The sequence below is a fragment of the Aquarana catesbeiana genome, linkage group LG10 (genome assembly GCF_042186555.1).
Source record: "Aquarana catesbeiana isolate 2022-GZ linkage group LG10, ASM4218655v1, whole genome shotgun sequence".
In the NCBI taxonomy this organism is placed as follows: Eukaryota; Metazoa; Chordata; class Amphibia; order Anura; family Ranidae; genus Aquarana; species Aquarana catesbeiana.
This window is the reverse complement of record NC_133333.1, coordinates 13,016,151-13,038,518: the sequence shown is the minus strand read 5'-3', so window position 1 is coordinate 13,038,518 and position 22,368 is coordinate 13,016,151. Positions and strand designations below refer to the sequence as shown.

Genomic DNA, 22,368 nt, shown 5'->3' with positions numbered 1-22,368 from the left:
GTGGGAGGGGCTCAGTAGGATCCACCACTACAGGCTGCCTGTAGAAAACTACAGGAGGGGGTGGAGTCAAGACAAGTCATCCTGCAGAAGCAGAGAGAGCATAACTGTAGGAGGGGCTCAGCAGGCTCCACCCACTACAGGCTGCTTGTATAAAACTACAGAATGAGGCAGAGGCAAGACCAGTAACCCTGCATAAGGGGGGGAGGGCAGAGCTGTGGGAGTGGCTAAGCAGACTCCACCCACAATTTGACTGCCTGTAGAAAACTACAGGAGGGGGGCAGAGACAAGACCAGTGGGTGGAGACTGCTGAGCCTCTCCTACAGCTCTATTTGTTGCAAAGGCTATGTACAGCACATTGATGATGTCACATCTATTTTTACAGGGTAATATCCGGGATTACAGTATAAAGGCATTTGGTGCACATAAAGCAAATATATTTAATTGAACGTTTTAGTGCCGGCGGTTTGGCTTTAACTGTGGAACCTGATATTATCTGTCAGTTTTTTTTATTACTGTCTGTTTCCCTTACTTCCTGGTCCTATATGACCAGGGAAGCAAATAGGGTGGGGTTGCAATTGTCACCAGGACGGGAGAACACAGACAGCAGTACATTTAAACATAGGGTGTCAACTTACTGTATATAATTGCACAGATTGTCTAGCCTAGATTGGATGGGCTCCAATGTACAGTGGCCTGCTACTGCCATGAGGAATGCTTTGAGATGGTTCATTCCTGAAAGTTCCACCTTTAGTCATTAAAAAGCCGTCCCGGAACATCATTTAATGCCTTTGCCTAGGCTGAGTTGATGCCACCAGTTTTCTGCAGGCAGGAGGAAACATTTCCTCAGTCTTCTCTCTGCTGGTGATCACTCAGGCTGTACATTGTTACAAGGTGAGAGGCTGCAGTGGGGGGGGGGGGGGGGGGGGCCTGATCTGTGTCATACATTCGCAAACACAATTAAGAACTGCACCAATTAGGATTGTGCCATTGCCGGCAATAGCCGCCGATTTGACATGTCAAATTGCATGTCAAATCGCACCAATGTGAACCAGAGCTAAAGATTACCTCCACTTTTGTTGAGAAGAAAACAACAGAAACACTCCCCTCTGGGTGATCTCTGTACTTTGTTGCAGATTCCTACCTTTTGTTATTCTGGAGAAATAACTTCTTGTTTCTCTGTGTCCATGTGCAAAGTGAATGGGAATGGGAGTCATTTTATAATTATTAATCAGCTGCTGCACCTGCAGGGCTCTAAGGAGGAAAGTGGCAGGATCTGCATCCCTTTAGACGTGATTTCCCTTTGGGAGTATCTCACAAACAATGACATTTTATTTGCAGGAGAGGCCCAAAATCTGACTTGTATCTTAGTGCAGACATCTGGGAAAATCAGTGAGCCAATCACACAAGCAGAAAATTACATTTCTGGGGGGGCGCTCTGTATACCATCTTTGTACAGAGCGCTTCCATGTGGCCATATTGCATTTTACAGAAAATTACAGCGGCTGCAGATTGAAAAGGAATGGTCATTTTGTTAACCCCTTGGCACAGGGCGCAAGGAAATATGCAGCCTTTCGGCGCCTGGTCCTTGGTGCTGAGAGGCTGCATATTGCATGAATTGCAGTCAATACAGCTGTGCTGAGAGCGTGCGTCCTGCACAAATCCTGGCACAGTTACCAGCACCTAATTGCAAGCAACGATTGGGAGTTTTCAGATCACATGACCGACGTGACAGCCAAACATATCGGTCAGTGCTCAGACCATACGCCGCACACTGCATCAAATTGGTCTGCATGGCTGTTGTCCCAGAAGGAAGCCTCTTCTAAAGATGATGCACAAGAAAGCCTGCAAACAGTTTGCTGAAGACAAGCAGACTAAGGACATGGATTACTGGGATTACATGTCCGATGAGACCAAGATAAACGTATTTGGTTCAGATGGTGTCAAGCATGCGTGGTGGCAACCAGGTGAGGAGTACAAAGACAAGTGTGTCTTGTCTACAGTCAAGCATGGTGGTGGGAGTGTCATGGTCTGGGGCTGCATGAGTGCTGCCGGCACTGGGGGGCTACAGATCATTGAGGGAACCATGAATGTCAACATGTACTGTGATATACTGAAGCAGAGCAAGATCCCTCCCTTCGGAGACTGGGCCGCGGGGCAGTATTCCAACATGATAACGACCCCAAACACACCTCCAATATGACCACTGCCTTGCTAATGAAGCTGAGGGTAAAGGTGATGGTTTGGCCAAGCATGTCTCCAGACCTAAACCCTATTGAGCATTGTGTGGGACATCCTCAAACAGAGGGTGGAGGAGAGCAAGGTCTCTAACATCCACCAGCTCCGTGATCCGACGATCCGTCCTCATGGAGGAGTGCAAGAGGACTCCAGTGGCAACCTGTGAAGCTCTGGTGAACTCCATGTCCAAGAGGGTTAAGGCAGTGCTGGAAAATAATGGTGACCACACAAAATATTGACACTTTGGGCCCAATTTGGAAATTTTTACTTTTATCCTCAGAGAGTTCTCTGCCATGAGGTGCCATGTTGATTTTTCAGTGACCAGTATGAAAGAGTGAAAGCGATAACACCAAATTTAACACACCTGCTCCCCATTCACACCTGAGACCTTGTAACACTAACGAGTCGCATGACACCGGGGAGGGAAAATGGCTGATTGGGCCCAATTTGGACATTTTCACTTAAGGGTGTACTGACTTTTGTTGCCAGCGGTTTAGACATTAATGGCTGTGTGTTGAGTTATTTTGAGGGGACAGCAAATTTACACTGTTATACAAGCTGTACACTCACTACTTTACATTGTAGCAAAGTGTCTTTTCTTCAGTGTTGTCACATGAAAAGATAGAATAAAATATATACAAAAATGTGAGGGGTGTACTCACTTTTGTGAGATACCGTATGTGAACTGGCTCCATAGAAAGCCAGTTTGGTTCATGTCATGTAAATCAGGCGCGGTTCAAAACGCAACAACAAATCTGGGTCACACTCTGTGATATGACTCAGAAGGAATTCCTACCTTGGAAGTATTACTCCATGTAATTAATGCCACCCTTCCCTATGGCTCATTTTATGATATCCTTATTTGGTGATAATGAACCAAACGCTCAATCCGTTCTTGTTCTTCCTGTTTCGTGAAAAAACATTATTACCAATTTATTGTCCACTGGCAACCCATCCGCCATCCGCATTCAGACTGGTGTGTATACCACACTGACACGGAGAAGAGTGTAAGTAACCAAAATGTTTGTTTTTTGGGGCATTGGAAGTTATAATGATTTAGGATGTTTGTGGAAACAATTGTAGCAATCAGATTAGCAACATTTGCTTTGGAATTATTTTGTGATATTTCTACAATGTATCATGTTTGTTGCAGCTTTGATGACAATTTAGAAATGTTTGTCTTTAGCTGATTATGGCACAAAAGGAGGTTTCTTGTTTATTATTATTATTTACCATTACTATTTTTTCCTTCCAGTAGATCCCCCCCCGACCAGACAATTGAGCGGTCATGCGTCACTGTACACAAATTAAATTTATGTCTTTTTTCCCAGATAGAGCTTTCTTTTGGTGGTATTTGATCACCTCTGGTCTTTTTTGACTATAAACAACAACAAAAAAAGACAAAAAAATGGAAAAGAGGAATCAAAAAAAGAACATCACATCCCAATTAATAGAATAAATGAAGAAATAAGGGGCTGGATGCAATAGGCCTCTGGACTTTTAAGATATTGTATATATTATATATTGTTTAGGAATATCAATTCACCAAATGACATTGAATAAAACATATACATTTTATTACAAATATTAAAAAAAAAATGAGACAAATTTGAATTAAAAATTCAATTATTCCACTGAGATATGATGCATAGATAATACCACTTTCTCAACATGTTTCGCTCGGCAGAGCTTCCTCAGGAGACTTTGGGTGTGGCATCTATTATGCTATAAATAACAAAAGATTTGATAAATGCACATGTATGCTATAGGTTACAAAAGATTTGATAAACGCTCATGTTTTAACTTGAGCGTTTATCAAATCTTTTGTTATTTATAGCATAATAGATGCCACACCCAAAGTCTCCTGAGGAAGCATCATATCTCAGTGGAATAATTTAATTTTTAATTCAAGTTTGTTTCATTTTTTTAAATATTTGTAATAAAATTTATATGTTTTATTCAATGTCATTTGGTGAATTGATATTCCTAAACAATATATAATATATACAACACCTTTAAAGTCCCGAGGCCTGTTACCTTCAGACCCTCATTTCTTGATTTAACAAAAAAAGACAGACAATTAAAAAAAACAAACAAAAAAAAATATTTTTTTACATTCTGCTATAAAACATATCCAATAATTTTTTTAAAAAAAGATTAAAATTCTTCATAAATTTAGGCCACCTATTTTTGGTAAAAAAAATCCCAATAATCGTATATTAATTGGTTTGCGCAAAAGTTATAGAGTCTAAAAACGACGGGATATATCCTGGAATTTTTTTATACTAGTATTGGCAGCGATCAGCGACTTATAGAGGGACTGTGATATTGCGGTGGACAATCTGACACTTTAGACACTTTTGTGGGAACCAGTGACACTAATACAGTGATCAGTGCTAAAAAATATGCTTGTCATCTACCCAGAAGTGCCAGGTGCTAGGTACGTGATCTAAGGAAGTAATATCACCAGCACACCAGGATCTCCAAAAATTGGTCCAAAACTTTAACTCTAGGTACGTGATCTGGTGCAGGAGAGCCACTCTGTTGCTATACTCCTACATGAGGCGGTCGCAAAGCGGTTATACAGAATTTCTGTAGCGTCAACAGTTTGCACAGCACTTTACAATACAAAGGGAGACAGTCCAGTTACAATACAATTCAGTACAAGAAGTTTGGGATTGCCCTGCTCCGGAGAGCTTACAATTATTCTTATGCCGCGTACACACGATCGGACATTCCGACAACAAAATCCATGTTTTTTTTCCGACGGATGTTGGCTCGAACTTGTCTTGCATACACACGGTCACACAAATCTTGTCGGAAATTCCGAACGTCAAGAACGCGGTGACGTACAACACGTACGACGAGCGGAGAAAAATGAAGTTCAATAGCCAGTGAGGCTCTTCTGCTTGATTCCGAGCATGCGTGGAACTTTGTGCGTCACAATTGTGTACACACGATCGGAATTTCCGACAATGGATTTTGTTGTCCGAAATTTGAGATCCAGATCTCAAATTTTGTGTGACGGAAATTCCAATGGAAAATGTCCGATGGAGTCTACACACAGTCAGAATTTCCAACAACAAGCTCCCATTGAACATTTTCCGTCGTAAAATCCGACGGTGTGTAGCCTCCATCAGACATTTTCCGCATTACATTGTATAAGTTGCTTATAAATATGATTAATTAATAATCAGGAAATATCATAGTATGCAGTTTTCTTTTTTGTATCAAGATCTTGTGGGGTTTTCTGTGGTTTTCAATCAAAATAAAATGGGGTTGTTTGCCTTCCTCTGGATCAACTGTGGGTATAGGATTGGGTAAATGGGATTGTTTGATATTATTTTTTAATTAATTTATTTATTTTTATGGTTGAATTAGATGGACTTGTGTCTTTTTTTAACCTAACTATGTAATTATGTAAAAGAAATGAAATTATAATAAGGCCTCTTTCACATGGGTGACTCTGCGAAGCTGGATCCAGTTGCTCAGCGGGGGATCTCTCTGCTAATCCTCACTGAGCAGGCGTATGGCCGGTCTGTGTCTGCTCTGCTATGCAGAGCGGACATGGACACAACCAGTTCTTGCCTATGGGGCAGTCGGATGGAAACGCACTGCCTGTTCGTTTCCATCCAATGCCATCGGATTTGATCCACCAGACGGATGGGGAATAGGTCCCCCATCCATCTATTTTTGGCGGCCAGGATCGGATGGCGGCGTGTTGTCCGCTGACATCCGCCACTCCATAGAAGAAACTGTAGGGTCCGATCAGGTCCGCCTGAAAAACTGACTGCTGGACCTGATTGGTTTGCCCATGTGAAAGGAGCCTCAAGGCAAAACATTTTTTTTACATTTTGGATAGAGTGGAGAGGGATTAGAACCCCTGTTAAGCTTTTATTGCTGTCTGTGCCCCCGTTAAGGAGATTCACCCTCTTTGTCCTGTTTACCGGTATCATCGATTCATCGAAAATGAAAGAAAATCTCAAATTTTGAGTTGTTACCAGAACTGGAATAGAGCAGAAATCTTCCAATGGGACACTCATTTTGGTGACAACCCCAGGGATTCCCTCACTTTGGAGGGGTTTCCGCTCACTTCCTGTTTTGTCTATGGGATGGGAAATGAAGAGAAATCTCTCCAATGGAATGTAGATGGCAAAAAAAAAACCTGACAAGGTTACAACCCTGCCCAAATAAGCCCTAGTTAAGGTCCTTGTAGGTCTTATTTTCAGGGTAGGGCTTATTTTCAGGGAAACAGAGTAGGGCTTATTTGGGGGGTAGGGCTTATATTGCAGCCATCACTGACAATCACGCTAGGTCTTATTTTTAGGGATATATATACCCTGTTTCCCTGAAAATAAGACCTAGCGTGATTGTGAGGGGTGTACTCACTTATGTGATATACTGTATATGTGTGTATACATATATATATATATATATATATATATATATATATATATATATATATATATATACACATATACAGTATATCACATAAGTGAGTACACCCCTCACATTTTTGTAAATTTTTTATTAAATCTTTTCATGTGATATATATATATATATATGTACAGTTTTTTTTTTCTTTATTTATGCATTTCTAGTTGTTTAGTTTATTTAATTTAGCATTCTTTTGTATTTGTTTTTTTCTCTATTTGTTTTTCTATTCTATTATTTTTCATATTTTGCCATCGATCACTATTTGTGCACATTTCTTTTTTTATTTACAGTTTTAAATGATTTTTTACTGTCTTCTTTGTTTATGGAAACAAAAATAGTGATATACAGTGGAACCTCGCATTACGAGCATAATCTGTTCCAGGAGTATGCTCGTAATCCAAAGCACTCGCATATCAAAGCGAGTTTTCCCATCGAAGTCAATGGAAATGACAATAATTAGTTCCGCATTGACTTCAATGGGATGCAATACCGCATGTGGCCAGAGACGGGGGCGCCGGAGAGCCTCGGAAACGGCCGAAAAAGCCCGAGCACACTTCAACTGATCGCGGCAAACCTCGGAAAGACTCCGTTCACGAGCCTTTCTGAGGTTTACCGAGGTCAGCCAAACTGTTCTCAGACCTTTCTGTGCATTTCCGAACACCGACGATCGGCGCTGTTCGGCTCCGGCGCCCCCCACCTCAGGCCAAAAGCAGTACTGCACACCGCCTTTGGCCTGAATCCTGCTCATTTTGCGAGACAACACTCGCAAACTGAGTTAGGATTTTTAGAAATACAGTGCTCGTTTTGCAAAACGCTTGTTAACTGCGTTACTTGCAAACCGAGGTTCCACTCTAATGGTATGATACAGTGGAACCTTGGATTATGAGCATAATCCGTTCCAGGAGAATGTTTGTAATACAAAGCACTCGCATATCAAAGCGATTTTCCACATAGAAGTCAATGGAAACGAAGATAATTTGTTTTGCATTGACTTCTATTGCATGCAATACCGCATGTGGCCAGAGGTGGGGGGCGCCAGAGAGCCTCAGAAATGCTCGGGGACAGCTCGGCTGAACTCAGAGACCCTTGGAAAGGCTCTGAGACACTCGGGAACTGAGTATTTCTGAGTGTTTCCGAGTACTTCCGAGTGATTCTGAGTATTTCCGAATGGCTCCGAACCGCTCCTAGGGTCACCGGCGCCCCCGCACCTCTGGCCATATGTGGTACTGCACGCCACAATTAGCTTGAATTCTGCTCATTTTGCGAGACAACACTCACAAACCGAGTCAGAATTAAAAAAAAAAAGTTGCTCATCTTTCAAAACACTCATTAACCGCATTACTCGTTAATCAAGGTTTCACTGTAGTTTAATCAGGTTTAGACGTAACGTGTTAGTGTAATATACAGTAGCTTTATTTTTAATTTTAACATTATTTTTACTTTTTTTATTTTAAACAACAACAACAAAATAAAAAGATATACTGTAATAGTAAGATTGTAAGAGTGATTGTAACAGTGTGGAGTCACCTGAGCCAGAGCATTGGTTCCGGTCACAAGAAGCTGTTTTGCGGTGGAGTGTGGTGGTTGTTTTTCTTTTCAAAAGAAAAATAGGGCTAATGAGGGCTTTTTTTTGATAAAAGATCCAGGACACGTCTGTGACCCTCAGGAGCCGTTGAAGGTTCATTGTCCCCTCAAAAAACACCCTGATTTTGCCATATCCATTGACTACACTGCATCAGGGAAATGTCGCTCATCCCTAATTTATTATTGTTTTCTTCTTCATTTCAGGTTAGGAGGCAGTGAGAAGATGCTGCGGGTGTGCACGACCTTTCTCCTTATTCTGGGTATTTTGTTTTTTATGTACTTTGATGTAAAAACTTGTTTTATGATACTCTGATTCCAGCATGTATTTCATTACTTAACTTTATTTTATATCTATGTTAATCTGTAGTGCTGAACGCTCTGCTTGTCCAGGGTAACAGAATACACACAGGTAAGTTACTTACTAAACTGCTATGTCAGCAGTTTTGGCTTTACATATGCCTAAAGAGCTTGGTTACATTTACGGTGCCACTTTTTCTTAGGGCAGGTGACAAGCGGCTGGGAGGCGAAATGTAAGCTCTTGGATGCTTGTTTTAACCCTTGAAATCTCACAGCACCATGGCACAACTGTGTGCTTCTGTGTGGTTGACTTGATTTACTTTAATGGGTCACATTTGGTGGTGGTACTGCCTGCCTATGCGACATGGGGTAAAAATGTCGCCATGGCATGTGGGGCACCCTGGCCTGGCTGGCATGTTACATGGTTAGTAAGGTTGAATGAAGACACCAGTCCATCCGGTTCAACCTGAGTGAGCGCCCACAATTGTCCCCATCAAGATGCCCATCCACTATATTATTATTTTTTTAATATATATTTAATGTACCCATGTAGCGCCATCAATCTACGCAGCGCTTCACACACACCCACACCGGTCCCCACCCCCAAGGTGTCCACAATCCAAGGTCCCCAACTCACACCCTTACACCAAGGCCAATTTTGGTCAGAAGCCAATTAACTTAACAGCATGTCTTTAGAGTGTGGGAGGAAACCGGAGTACCTGGAGGAAACACCACGCAGGCACAAGGAGAACATGCAAACTCCAGGCAGGTAGGTGCCACTACACCACTGTGCTGCCCATGTTAGTTTAAGGTGAGCAGCCAGGGGAAGAGGGGTGGCAGTAAAACCTCTTCCTTAACTGCTTGCTGACCGCCGGCCGTCAATTGGCGGCCAGGCGGCGCAGCTCTCGTGGCGGGCAGGCGTCATATGACGGCCTTGCTTTCCCAGCCCACCAGGGGGCGCACGCACGGCGCCGACGGTGATCGCGCGCGCCCGCCGTGTCACTGGGCACCCAGTGCGCGCGCCCGGCGGCCGCGATGTCCGCCGGGCACCCGCGATTACCGGTAACACAGCAGGACCGTGGATCTGTGTGTGTAAACACACAGATCCACGGTCCTGTCAGAGGAGAGGAGACCGATGGTGTGTTCCCAGTACAGAGGAACACCGATCGGTCTCCTCCCCTAGTGAGTCCCCGCCCCCTACAGTTAGAATCACTCCCTAGCAACACAGTTAACCCCTTGATCACCACCTAGTGTTAACCCCTTCCCTGCCTGTCACATTTATACAGTAATCAATGCATTTTTATAGCACGGATCGCTGTATAAATGTGAATGGCCCCAAATATGTGTCAAAAGTGTCCGATATGTCCGCCGCAATATCGCAGTCACAATAAAAATCGCAGATCGCCGCCATTACTAGTAAAAAAATATAAAAAAATAAAAATGTTATAAATCTATCCCCTATTTTGTAGACACTATAACTTTTGCGCAAACCAATCTATATACGCTTATTGCGATTTTTTTTACCAAAAATATGTACAAGAATACATATCGGCCTAAACTGAGAAAAAATGTGTTTTAAATTAAAAAAAAAATTGGATATTTATTATCGCAAAAGGTAAAAATTATTGTGTTTTTTTGTAAACTTGTCACTCTTTTTTTGTTTATAGCGCAAAAAATAAAAACCGCAGAGGTGATCAAATACCACCAAAAGAAAGATCTATTTGTGGGGAAAAAATGATAACAATTTTATTTGGGTACAGTGTTGTATGACCGCGCAATTGTCATTCAAAATGTGACAGCGCTGAAAGCTGAAAAATGGCTTGGGCAGGAAGGGGGCGAAAATGCACTGTATTGAGGTGGTTAACCACTTATTCCCCCCCCCCTACAGACAAGGCCTAAGGGCTTACACTCTTGATCTTATTGACCATTAGGTTAAAATGGTCCATCCAGATACTTCCTCCAATAAGACCTGGGTTCCAGTGCTACTTGTCATCAGAAGGTATCCACCACAACAGACCAAGATAGAACACAGAGAGCACAAGCCATAGTGTAGTAGCACATAACACTGCGCTTTATTAAGGCTTCATTCACATACTGTATATGCAAATTGGATGTGTTTTGAACCGCATTTGATTTAAATAACATGTGAACCAAACTGGCTTTCTTTGGAGCCAGTTCACATAGAGTATCTCACAAAAGTGAGTACACCCCTCACATTTTTGTAAATATTTTCTTCTATCTTTTCAAGTGACAACACTGAAGAAATGACACTTTGCTACAATGTAAAGTAGTGAGTGTACAGCTTGCATAACAGTGTCAATTTGCTGTCCCATCATCAATCACGATGCCCACCACACTGCCAGACTCGAAAAAGAAAAAAAAAAAGCTCCGCTTGCGCTGAAGGCTCTCAGCGCCTGCCAGCTCTGCCGTCTGACAGTTCTTAAATAACTAAAGAGCGGGGCCACGTGGCACCGCCCCCTTGCTATGTCATAGACCGCCATCATCTATTTTTTACCTCCCCCCTACAGCCACAAGTGTAGGGCCAAAGCACCTTGTCCCTATGTTCATGGGGACAAGGGCCTCTACCCCACAACCCTGGCTGGTGGTTGTGGGTGTCTGAGGGCGGGGGGGCTTATCGGAATCTGGAAGCCCCCTTTAACAAGGGGGCCTGCAGATCCCAGCCCCCCCCATGTGAATGAGTAGAGGTACATTGTACCCCTACTCATTCACCAAAAAAGTGTCAAAGAGAAATAAAAACACAGAGACAGTTTTTGACATGTCCTTTACTATATAAAAAAAAAAAAAAAAACAATGTCCACTGGTGTTGATTCATCATCAATCATGACACCCAACGATACCGCTGACTCGAAAAAAAAAAGAAAAGCTCCGCTCGTGCCGAAGGCTCCCAATGTTTGCCAGTTGCAACGCCATTGATCACCATCGCCATGTGGTCAACAAGACCTAAGAGCTTATACTCAAATTGTAGAGCTAAATTTACACTTTTTCTTGCAGATAAACGATGCCCTTTACTGCACCAGGTGTGGAAGGAGTGTGGAAGTACTTGTCCAAGGAACTGTCACAACATAGATTACCCTCCACCGTTCTGTGGGCTGGTATGCGAGTCCGGATGTTTCTGCCGCCATCCCTTCGTGTTTCTAAATGAGAAGTCCCGCGTTTGTGTTCTGCGGAAGCAATGCAAGCGGATCTATGCCCACACTAGACCGTAATCCTCTGTGATACTAATGGTGAATCTCTTCATGATCTCCAAGCACAATACCCATTAAAGTGGACCTGTCATCAGATTTATTTCTTCCTATGTTTTTTTGTAGGGCAAAAATATAGACATATATAGCTGTGCTCATAAGTTTACATACCCTGGCAGAATTTATGATTTCTTGGCCATTTTTCAGAGATTATGAATGATAACACAAAAACTTTTCTTTCACTCATGGTTAGTGTTTGGCTGAAGCCATTTATTATCAATCAGCTGTGTTTACTCTTTTTAAAATCATAATGGCAACAGAAACTACCCAAATAACCATGATCAAAAGTTTACATACCCCAGTTCTTAATACCGTGTATTGCCCCTTTAACATCAATGACAGCTTGAAGTCTTTTGTGGTATTTGTGGATGAGGCTCTTTATCTTCTTAGATGGTAAAGCTGCCCATTCCTCTTGGCAAAAAGCCTCCAGTTCCTGTAAATTCTTAGGCTGTCTTGCATGAACGGCACGTTTGAGATCTCCCCAGAGTGGCTTAATAATATTGTGGTCAGGCGACTGAGATGGACACTCCAGAACCTTCACTTTATTCTGCTGTAGCCAATGACAGGTCTATTTGGCCTTGTGTTTTGGATCATTGTCATGTTGGAATGTCCAAGTACGTCCCATGTGCAGCTTCCTGGCTGATGAATGCAAATGTTCCTCCAGTATTTTTTGATAACTTACTGCATTCATCTTGGAAACAATTTTGACCAAACTTCCTGTGCCTTTGTAGCTCACACATCCCCAAAACATCAGTGATCCACCTCCGTGTTTCACAGTAGGAATGGTGTACCTTCATCATAGCCTTGTTGACTCCTCTCCAAATGTAGTGTTTATGGTTGTGGCCAAAAAGCTAAATTTTGGTCTCATGACTCCAAATGACTTTGTGCCAGAAGGTTTGAGGCTTGTCTCTGTGCTGTTTGGCGTATTGTAAGCGGGATACTTTGTGGCATTTGCGCAGTAGTGGCTTTCTTTTGGTGACTCGACCATGCAGCCCATCTTTCTTCAACTGCCTCCTTATTGTACATCTTGAAAGAGCCACACCACATGTTTTCAGAGAGTCCTGTATTTCACCTGAAGTTATTTGTGAGGTTTTTCTTTGCATCTCAAACAATTTTCCTGGCAGTTGTGGCTGAAATTTTAGTTGGTCTACCTGATCAAGATTTGGTTTCAACAGAACCCCTCATTTTCCACTTCTTGATTAGAATTTGAACACTGCTGATTGGCATTCTCCATTTCTTGGATATCTTTTTATATCCCTTTCCTGTTCTTTACAGTTCAACTACCTTTTCCCGCAGATCCTTTCTTTTGCTTTCCCCGTCTTTTTACAATTCTTTTGCTTTCCCCATGACTCAGAATCCAGAAACGTCAGTGCAGCACTGGATGAAAGATGCAAGGGTCTGTCAGGAGTCCAGAAACTCATTGATCTTTTACACACACACACCAATTACAAGCCAACAGATCACAGGTGGGGATGGCTACCTTTAATAGCCATTCAAACCCCTTTGTGTCAACTTGTGTGCATGTTATCAGGCCAAAATCACCAGGATATGTGAACTTTTGATAATGGTCATTTGGGTAGTTTCTGTTGCCATTATGATTTAAAAAGAGTAAACACAGTTGATTGATAATAAATGGCTTCAGCCAAACACTAACCATGAGTGAGAGAAAAGTTTTTGTGTTATCATTCATATTCTCTGAAAAATGGGCAAGAAATCATAAATTCTGCCAGGGTATGTAAACTTATGAGGACAACTGTACCTATGTGATTGTATAGAGCTGAAACTTTGTCAGTGAAGTATATCGACATCATTGTCCCTACAGACTATCACTTGGGAAGCATGAAAAACAAATCACATTATTATCAGTGTACTGTCATCTTAACATTTATTGCTTGCATCAGTAAAATGATATAAATCATGATTAGTTTGTGGCAAATGTTTAAAGGTCGGGTTATCATGACCTGACTCTGAGAGAGTTTATCTAGGAACAGGTCCCAGCCACCCTTCTCATTACACAATCGCATACAAAGCATATCTGATATCTGGACAGCTGAATTTTGATTAAAAATAAATCTTTTTACTTTGTATAAAATATGACTTCTTCTGTCTGGAATAGTCCATGATGTCTGAGATGGAAACTGAAGACTTAACACAGCTACATAATTATTATTAATATTATTATTATTATTATTATTAACCTCCCTGGCGGTATGATTATGTCAGATTTTTGCATCTCAAAATGGTACAATTATTTTGCATGGAAATTTGGCGTTTTATATTGTAGGTCTGTAATTCTTAGCAATAACACTTAAATCTGTCTAGTCTAGCAGATATCCTGGGTATGATGAAGTTTGAAACATAAAACCATAAATGATAATATAATAAATAACCATAAATAATTATAAAAAATAATAATATAATAATAATAAAATAAATTTCCCCACGATTCACTAGCGCTCAATTTTGCAAGTGTTCTAATTTACTATCGCTGTTTTCTAGCTGGTTTAAAACCACTTTTGATGTAAAGGAACACTTTTTAGGTGCTATGGACAATCTCAAGTTTCCAGGCAGAAGGAACAGTATATATCATATAAAACTGCATGCAGGGCATTGGACAAAGCAATAGGGATGTGAAAGGGATGTGCAATAATTTCATACAGTAATGTAATCTGTTAAGATTACAGTGTACTGTATGTGTTATGAATTTTCAATTTTTTTAATTTGCCACGGGGCTCCACCCCCGTGCGTCGCGACGCTCGCAGGGAGCGGAGCCTGGCAAACAGGACATCGGGGCGTAGGACAGAGCCCGCAGACACAGCGGGGGGGACATTGCAGGATCCTGGGGACAAGGTAAGTACACTGCACCAGGATCCTGCAATGTAATCCTGAGTGTGGCTCGGGGTTACCGCTAATGGTACTAAAATTTAACCCACTCGGGAAAACTGCCAGGGAGGTTAAAAAAGGCATGAGCGGGGTGATCCTGACCTTGAGGCAAAATTACCGTTTTTGCTTTCAATAATATGTAATTAATGTTATCTTAAAATTTCACCATGTAGATTGCTCAGGTTAGGGTTAAATTAAAGTGATATTAAAGTGTTTCTAAAGGCAAGATTAAAAAAAAAAAAAAAAAAAAAAAAACATGTTATACTTACCTGCTCTGTGTATTGATTTTGCACAGAGCAACCTCAATTCTCTTCTTTTTGGGTACCCTGTCAGCAGTCCTGGCTCCTCCCCCCATTGAGTTCTCCACTAGCAAACCTTTTGCTATTGGGGGCACTCAAGCAGGCTTGCTTGGACATTGTCCATTCAGACACAGAGTGTGGCTTGGCCCCTCCCCCACTCTCTCCCCATTGGCTCACTGGCTGTGATTGACAGCAGCAAAAGCCAATGGCTCCCTCTGCTGTGTGAGCCAATGAGAAGAGCAAGACCCCAGAGAGTCATGTCTCTCATGCACATTGCTGAATCGGGATCGGGGTCAGGAAAGTATAAGGGGGAGATGGGGAGCTGCACCCAGATGGTTTTTTACCTTCATGCATACAATGCATGAAGGTAAAAAACCTTGAGCCTTTAGAACCACATGTTACACTTACCTGCTCTGTGCAATGGTTTTGCACCTAGCAGCCCTAATCCTCTTCTTCTGGGGTTCCTCGCTGGCGCTCTCCACTCCTCCCCTCTGCCGAGTGCCTCAGTTTGCTATGAGGGGCACTCGTGCATGCTCACTCCTGAGCAGACTCTGTGTGTCCATTGAGACAGAGAGCATGGCTCAGCCCCACCCTCAGTCCCTCCTTAATGGCTGTGATTGACAGCAGCAGGAGCCAGTGGCCAATAGCTGTTGCCTCTTTGACCAATGAGGAGAGAAAGCGCCAAGAGCCGTTGCTCTCGTGCACATTGCTGGATCGTGATCGAGCTCAGGTAAGGGGAGGCTGGAGGGGGAGTTGCACACTGTGAAGGTTGTTTACCTTAATGGGGAAAATGCATTAAGGTAAACAACTTCAGGCTTTAGAACCACTTTAGGGGTTTTGCAATCAGTTAAAATCTGCAAAATTTGTGATACCAAAATTCAAAAATCAAAAAGTGTAGCACTATGCTCATATACTGTGTTACACATTATGTCTGTATGACTCCAAATAACATAAATGATCGTGAAAAAAATGTACTCAAAAATGACAATGATACAAAAAAAACATATAAAGTGCAAATCGCCCATACACTGACCATTCTGTGAATAGTAACCAATCTCTAACCAATTAAATTATAATAAATTATACTACATATAAAAAACAGTGTCCAGAAATGGCAAACTCAAGTGGTCCCACTCCAGAGTGAACGAGGGAACTTCCAGTGTGTACTCCAGCACCTCCAATCATGTAAGAGCCAATTATTAAGCCTCTTACCAGATCTTATTGATCTTATTTACCATTAGGTTTAAAATGGTACTTTATACAAATACTGCCTCCAGTAAATAGGTTCCAGTACCAATCATCATCAGAAATTATCCAGAGCAGACCAAAGCAGAAAGCACAAGCTATAATATAGTATGTAAATAGCAAGCTGCTTTATTAAGAGAAAATTGTGCATTCACAATTATAATCCACAGTATCACCATACACCATGGGAACAGGCAGATGCTTCAAAGCAAGTCAATCTCTGGTAAATATGTGATGTGGAAATACGGGGCAATTTAGGTAAAAATGATCACAGGTCACTTAGTTTCAGTATAAATGACACAAATAGGAAACATAAGGGGAGTGCAAAGACATTGAATTTCAAAAGAGCCAACTTCCATAAACTACGCTCCTTGCTAGATATTAAATGGGATACAATACTAGGAACAATGAACACAGAGGAAAAATGGGTTTGCTTTAGGGGCATATTAAATAAGGGTATTAGGTAGTGCATCCCAATGGGTAATACATTTAAAAGAACTAACAAAAGTCCTAGGTGGCTTAACTCCAATGTACAAATGCATATAAAAACAAAAAAGAAGGCCTTAAAAAAATACAAGGCTGAGGGATCATCGTCAGCATTCCAAGTGTACAAAGAATGCAATAAGAATTGTAAGTGTGCAATCAGGGTGGCTAAGGTAGAACACTAAAGGCGCATAGTGGAGGAGAGTAAAAGAAAATCCCAAGAAATTCTTTAAGTACATAAATAGTAAAAGAGGGAGGACAGATCATATTGGCCCCATAAAGAATGATGAAGGGAATCTGGTTACAAAGGATGTGAGATGGTAAAGGTTTTGAATGTATTCTTCTCCTCAGTCTTCACAAGGGAAACGGGGGGCTTCAGTAACCAAAACTGTGAGGTTTATTCTCATGACACAACACAGGAAGCACCCTCATGGCTAACAGAGGATAGAATTAGGAATAGACTTGAAAAACTTAACATTAATAAATCACCGGGACCAGTTGGCTTGGACCCAAGGTTCCTTAAGGAACTCAGTCATGTAATTGCCAGACCATTGTTCCTAATTTTTACTGACAGTCTACTGACTGGAATGGTACCAGCTAATTGGAGAAAAGCCAATGTAGCACCAATATTTAAAAAAGGACCAAGATACATCCCTGGGAACTACAGACCAGTTAGCCTAACATCAATAGTATGCAAGTTTTTGGAGGGAGTGATAAGGGACTAAATACAAGAATTTAGTAAGGAAAACGGTATCGTTAGCAGAAGTCAGCATGGATTTATGAAAAATCATTCTTGCCACACCAATCTACTAACCTTCTATGAGGAGGTGAGCTGCCGGAATTTGGAAAGTGGGGTCGCCCCAGGGTTTAACCATAGCTATGACTAAGCATCTGTCCATGATATGAAATGCGTTAGCTGGTTTTCCCTGTCTTCTATGCACAAGATGTGACTGTCTTTGGATTTTTATCATTTAAATAAAGATGCTTTTAGCAGTATACGGCAGTCCAGGATGTTTTCCTTTCTTCCAAATTTGAGCAGAGCCAGCACCTGCAGGATCGTAATAGGGCGGGTGTCTTTAACAGGTTTGGAGCTTTTTGAGCTGCAATTTTTCTTTTATATAGGAATATAGACACGATCATCAGGGGACTGGCTAGTCCCCTGGTGACGTCATGTATGATGAAACGCAGATAGATAGATAGATAGATAGATAAATAGATAGATAGATAATAAGGATGGGATAGATAGATAGATAGATAGATAGATAGATAGATAGATAGATAGATAGATAGATAGATAGATAGATAGATAGATAGATAGATAGATAGATAGATAGATAGAGAGATAAAGATGGGATAGATAGATAGATAGAAGGATAGATATTTTGTAGCTGATATACTTTTTACTACTTCCATCAGCAATTCAGTTTTAGGTAATATACATCCCCTTAGCTGTGATAGATAGAAATATAGATAGATAGATAGATAGATAAAGATGGGATAGATAGATAGATAGATAGATAGATAGATAGATAGATAGATAGATAGATAGATAGACAGATAGACAGACAGACAGACAGACAGACAGACAGACAGACAGACAGACAGACAGACAGACAGATAGACAGATAGACAGATAGATAGATAGATAGATAGATAGATAGATAGATAGATAGATAGATAGATAGATAGATAGATAGATAGATAGATAGATAGATAGATAGATAGATAGATATGGGATAGATTGATAGAGAGATAGATAGATAGATAGATAGATAGATAGATAGATAGATAGATAGATAGATAGATAGATAGATAGATAGATAGATAAAATGGGATAGATAGATAGATAGATAGATAGATAGATAGATAGATAGATAGATAGATGACATAGATAGAAGGATAGATATTTTGTAGCGGATATACTTTTTACTACTTCCATCAGCAATTCAGTTTTAGGTAATATACATCCCCTTAGCTGGGATAGATAGAAATATAGGTAAATGATAAATATGGAGTAGATAGATAGATAGTAATGGGTTACATTTTATAAATATATTATTTTATACTCCACCTCTTCAGGCTAGAAATTGCCCAATGAACTTGCAAATAATCCATCTCACCCCAATTGGACTGGATCCCTCTACCCCCCCCCCCCCCATACCTAATATAAAATCACATAAATACTGAGTTTGTCATTTTCCTACCTAGAGGGACAGAGAGAACACCACTTGGTGACTGTAAGTACACACTCACCTTCAGGTACAAACCCTTCCCTCAATATGAGACATTCTTCTATTACCTTTCCATTGTTCTCTATGACAATATAGATATTTTCTTTATGGGGGAGATCTTATTTTGTAATTACTGGAAACAAAGTAACATGTCAAAGAAATTTCCAGACTAGAATTCTGTTCTATCAGTTCTATTAAAGTCTGAGAGTTTTCACTGAGTTTATTTATAGTAAATATTTACAAAAGAAAATCAGTAATTTGTAACAAGATGTAGCAGATTGTCATTTTAAAAAATGACTCCACACAGCATCACTGCATCAGATTTTTCACTTTTTAAGTTAAAAAGTTTCTTGAAACAGCTTCTAATAGAATTCTATGATTTTGTCAGCTTTCTGACTGCTTTTTATTGTTTTTATCCACTTGACCTTAATTAGATTTTACTCCCTTCATAACCAGGGCATTTCTGATATTCAGCATTGCGCTACTCTAACTGGCGATTACTCGGTCATGCAACGCTGTACCCAAATTTATTTACATTTAGATCTTTTTTTCCCCACACAAATAAAGCTTTCTTTTGGTGGTATTGAATCACCACGGGGGGTTTTATTTTCTGTTAGATAAATGAAAAAAGACCAAACATTTTGGGGGAAAAAAAAAACAAAGTCTTAAGCCTCATACACACGATCGGACTTTCCGACAACAAAACTGTGGAATTTTGTCCGAAGGGTGTTGGCTCCAACTTGTCTTGCATACACACGGTCACACAAATGTTGGCCAACAACTACGAACGTATTGACGTACAAGACGTACGGCGAGCCGATAAAAAGGAAGTACAATAGTGATGCGTGATTCCGAGCATGCGTGTTTGTACTTTGGACTTTTGTCCGACGGACTTGTGTACACACGATCGGAAAATCCGACAACAAACATTTGTTGGCAGAAAATTTGAAAACATGCTAGTCAACATTTGTTGGTGGAAAGTCCGACAACAAATGTCTGCTGGAGCGTACACACGGTCGGACTTACCGCCAACAAGCTCACATCCAACATTTCCCGTCGGAAAATCAGATCGTGTGTGTACGGGGCCTAAGTTTCTGAGATAACATAACTCAGTGTATATGATTTAGTAGGTAGAAAAGTTATAGAGTACACAAATTATTATTATAATTACAAATTATATATATATATATATATATATATATATATATATATATATATATATATATATATATGAAAATCGATCAGTCCTGATGTACTGGCAACCGATCCCATTTCTTGAGGCTCTAAAATGCCAGAACAGTACAAACACCCCTCAGAAGTCCTTTTTGGAAAGTAGACAGTCCAAGGTATTTAGTAAGAGGCTTGGCAAGTTTTTTGAGTTGTAATTTTTGTCACTTTTTTTGGAAAATGTAGAGATTAAACAAATTTTTTTTTTCACTTTTGTTTTTACATACTGTTACTAGTACAGTACAGTGTCATCATATGACTTGTGTGGGGGGTGATCAGGGATTCTGACTGGTGACAGTATGTAAAAAATAAATACATTAAAAATAAATATTAAATGTATTCATTTTATTTTTACTTTTTTTTTCTTTTTTGCAATTTCTCTTTTTTACATACTCTCATCAGAGTATTTCATTACTACTCTGGTAGGGGTGATCAGGGATTTTTTTTTTCAGTGATTGCTTGTTACAGTGATGATCACTGTAACAAGCAATCATTTGAATGGCTTTCATTCATGGCTCTTTGTTTACTATTGTGATGCTGTGATCAGGGCTGGATTTAAAAGGGGACAAAAGGAACAATTGCTCTGGGACCCCCTGACAGAAGGCACCACCTCTATTCAAAAAATATATAAAACAATATAAAAAAAATATGAAATGATAAAAACTAAATGATAATAAAAAAAACGATATAAAATGTATAATAAAAGTGGTATCCTCATATTGTAAAGCGCTGCGCAAACTGTTGGCGCTATATAAAACCTGTATAATAATAATAATAATATTTTCTTTTATTAAATGTATCTTGGGAAGTAATATTCAGTAAAATTATTGACTGGTACTGTATGTTGTTATTATCATTTTTCAAAAATGAATTTTGACAGCTTACACAAACCACACATAGACCACTATGACTGTGTGTGTGTGTGTGTGTGGACATGTGTGACCTCAGAATTATGTTGTGTCATGCATTTTAAAAATGTGTGACTGTCATTGAGAATGTAAACCAACTCTGCGTATAAGCCCCCCCAAACCTGAAGTGCCCCAGACCCCCCAAGGTCTAAATCTGGCTCTGGCTGTGATTGGCCACACCTATCACATGATACAGGGTACTGTGATTGGCCCAGGTACCCATGTGATCGCTGGTGACCAATCAAAGATCACACACAGTAGTAAACAATGATGTAATGAATGGATTTCATTCATGACCGTTGTCTGCTAGGCTTGCTCCCGAGCCGCTGCTCTGTGTGTCCATTCACACATGGAGTCTGGCTCTGCCCCACCTCAGCTCCCTCCTTATTGGCTCACTGGCTGTGAATGACAGTAGCAGGAGCCAATGAGGAGGAAGAGACCTGGGAGAGCCACTGCTCTCATGCACATTGCTGGATCAAGCTGGGGCTTGGGTAAGTATTAGGGGGGCTGGGGCTGGGGGGCTGCTACATGAAGGTAAAAAGCCTTGGGCCTTTACAACCACTTTAAGACTGCTACATGACAAGTAAAGAATTATAATGTACAGAATAATTATATATATTTATTACTGAATTGCAGTCAACAGAGTACAGAATGATAGGAAAGTTCCATTAGGTTGGATTGAATATATAAAGTTTCAATGACAGTGACAGCTGGTGCTCAATATTTTGGGGGGGGGGGGTGCGGAAAACCAGCGCCACCAGCTTCCCCCCCCCCTGTGTGGGAGGTGGATGGGAAGGCAGGGCTCCGCGTCCCGAGCCCACCCTTTTATTAAGGCATTTGGATCCTCAGGCTCTAATAAAAAAAAAAAAACATTGAAATAAATGCGTCTGGTGCCCTGCATCTAGATTAGGGGCCAGGCGTCCCGAGCCCACCATTTTATTAAGCCAATTAGAGCCTCAGGCTCTAATAAAAAATAAAAAAATAATAAAACATTGAAAAACGTGCATCTGGCACCTTGCATGTAGATTAGGGGCCAGGCGTATGGATTGGGGGGGCGCCCCGTATGGACAGGCCGTCACTGTTCAATGATAAGTTTTTTTATAACTGTGTTAATTCTGCTGTATGTATGTACAGTATGTATGTACTATATATTATCATTATATAATAATGACACTGAATGACAGCCAACAGAGAGAAGAGCAACAGAAGCAGGAGAATTCCAGCAACAGGCAAGATTTAGCAAAGGGATAACTTACACCTGTTTCTGGAAACAGAT

At 40.7% G+C, this 22,368-nt stretch overlaps 1 long non-coding RNA gene across 1 annotated transcript; it reads left to right on the top strand.

The window, feature by feature from the left end:
- The first annotated feature begins 3,091 nt into the window (after positions 1–3,091).
- On the top strand, positions 3,092–11,855 carry LOC141110348 (uncharacterized). The gene is made up of 4 exons (XR_012236278.1): positions 3,092–3,242; positions 8,461–8,516; positions 8,624–8,665; positions 11,566–11,855. It is a non-coding gene; the product is annotated as an uncharacterized lncRNA (long non-coding RNA).
- Positions 11,856–22,368: the final 10,513 nt, after the last annotated feature.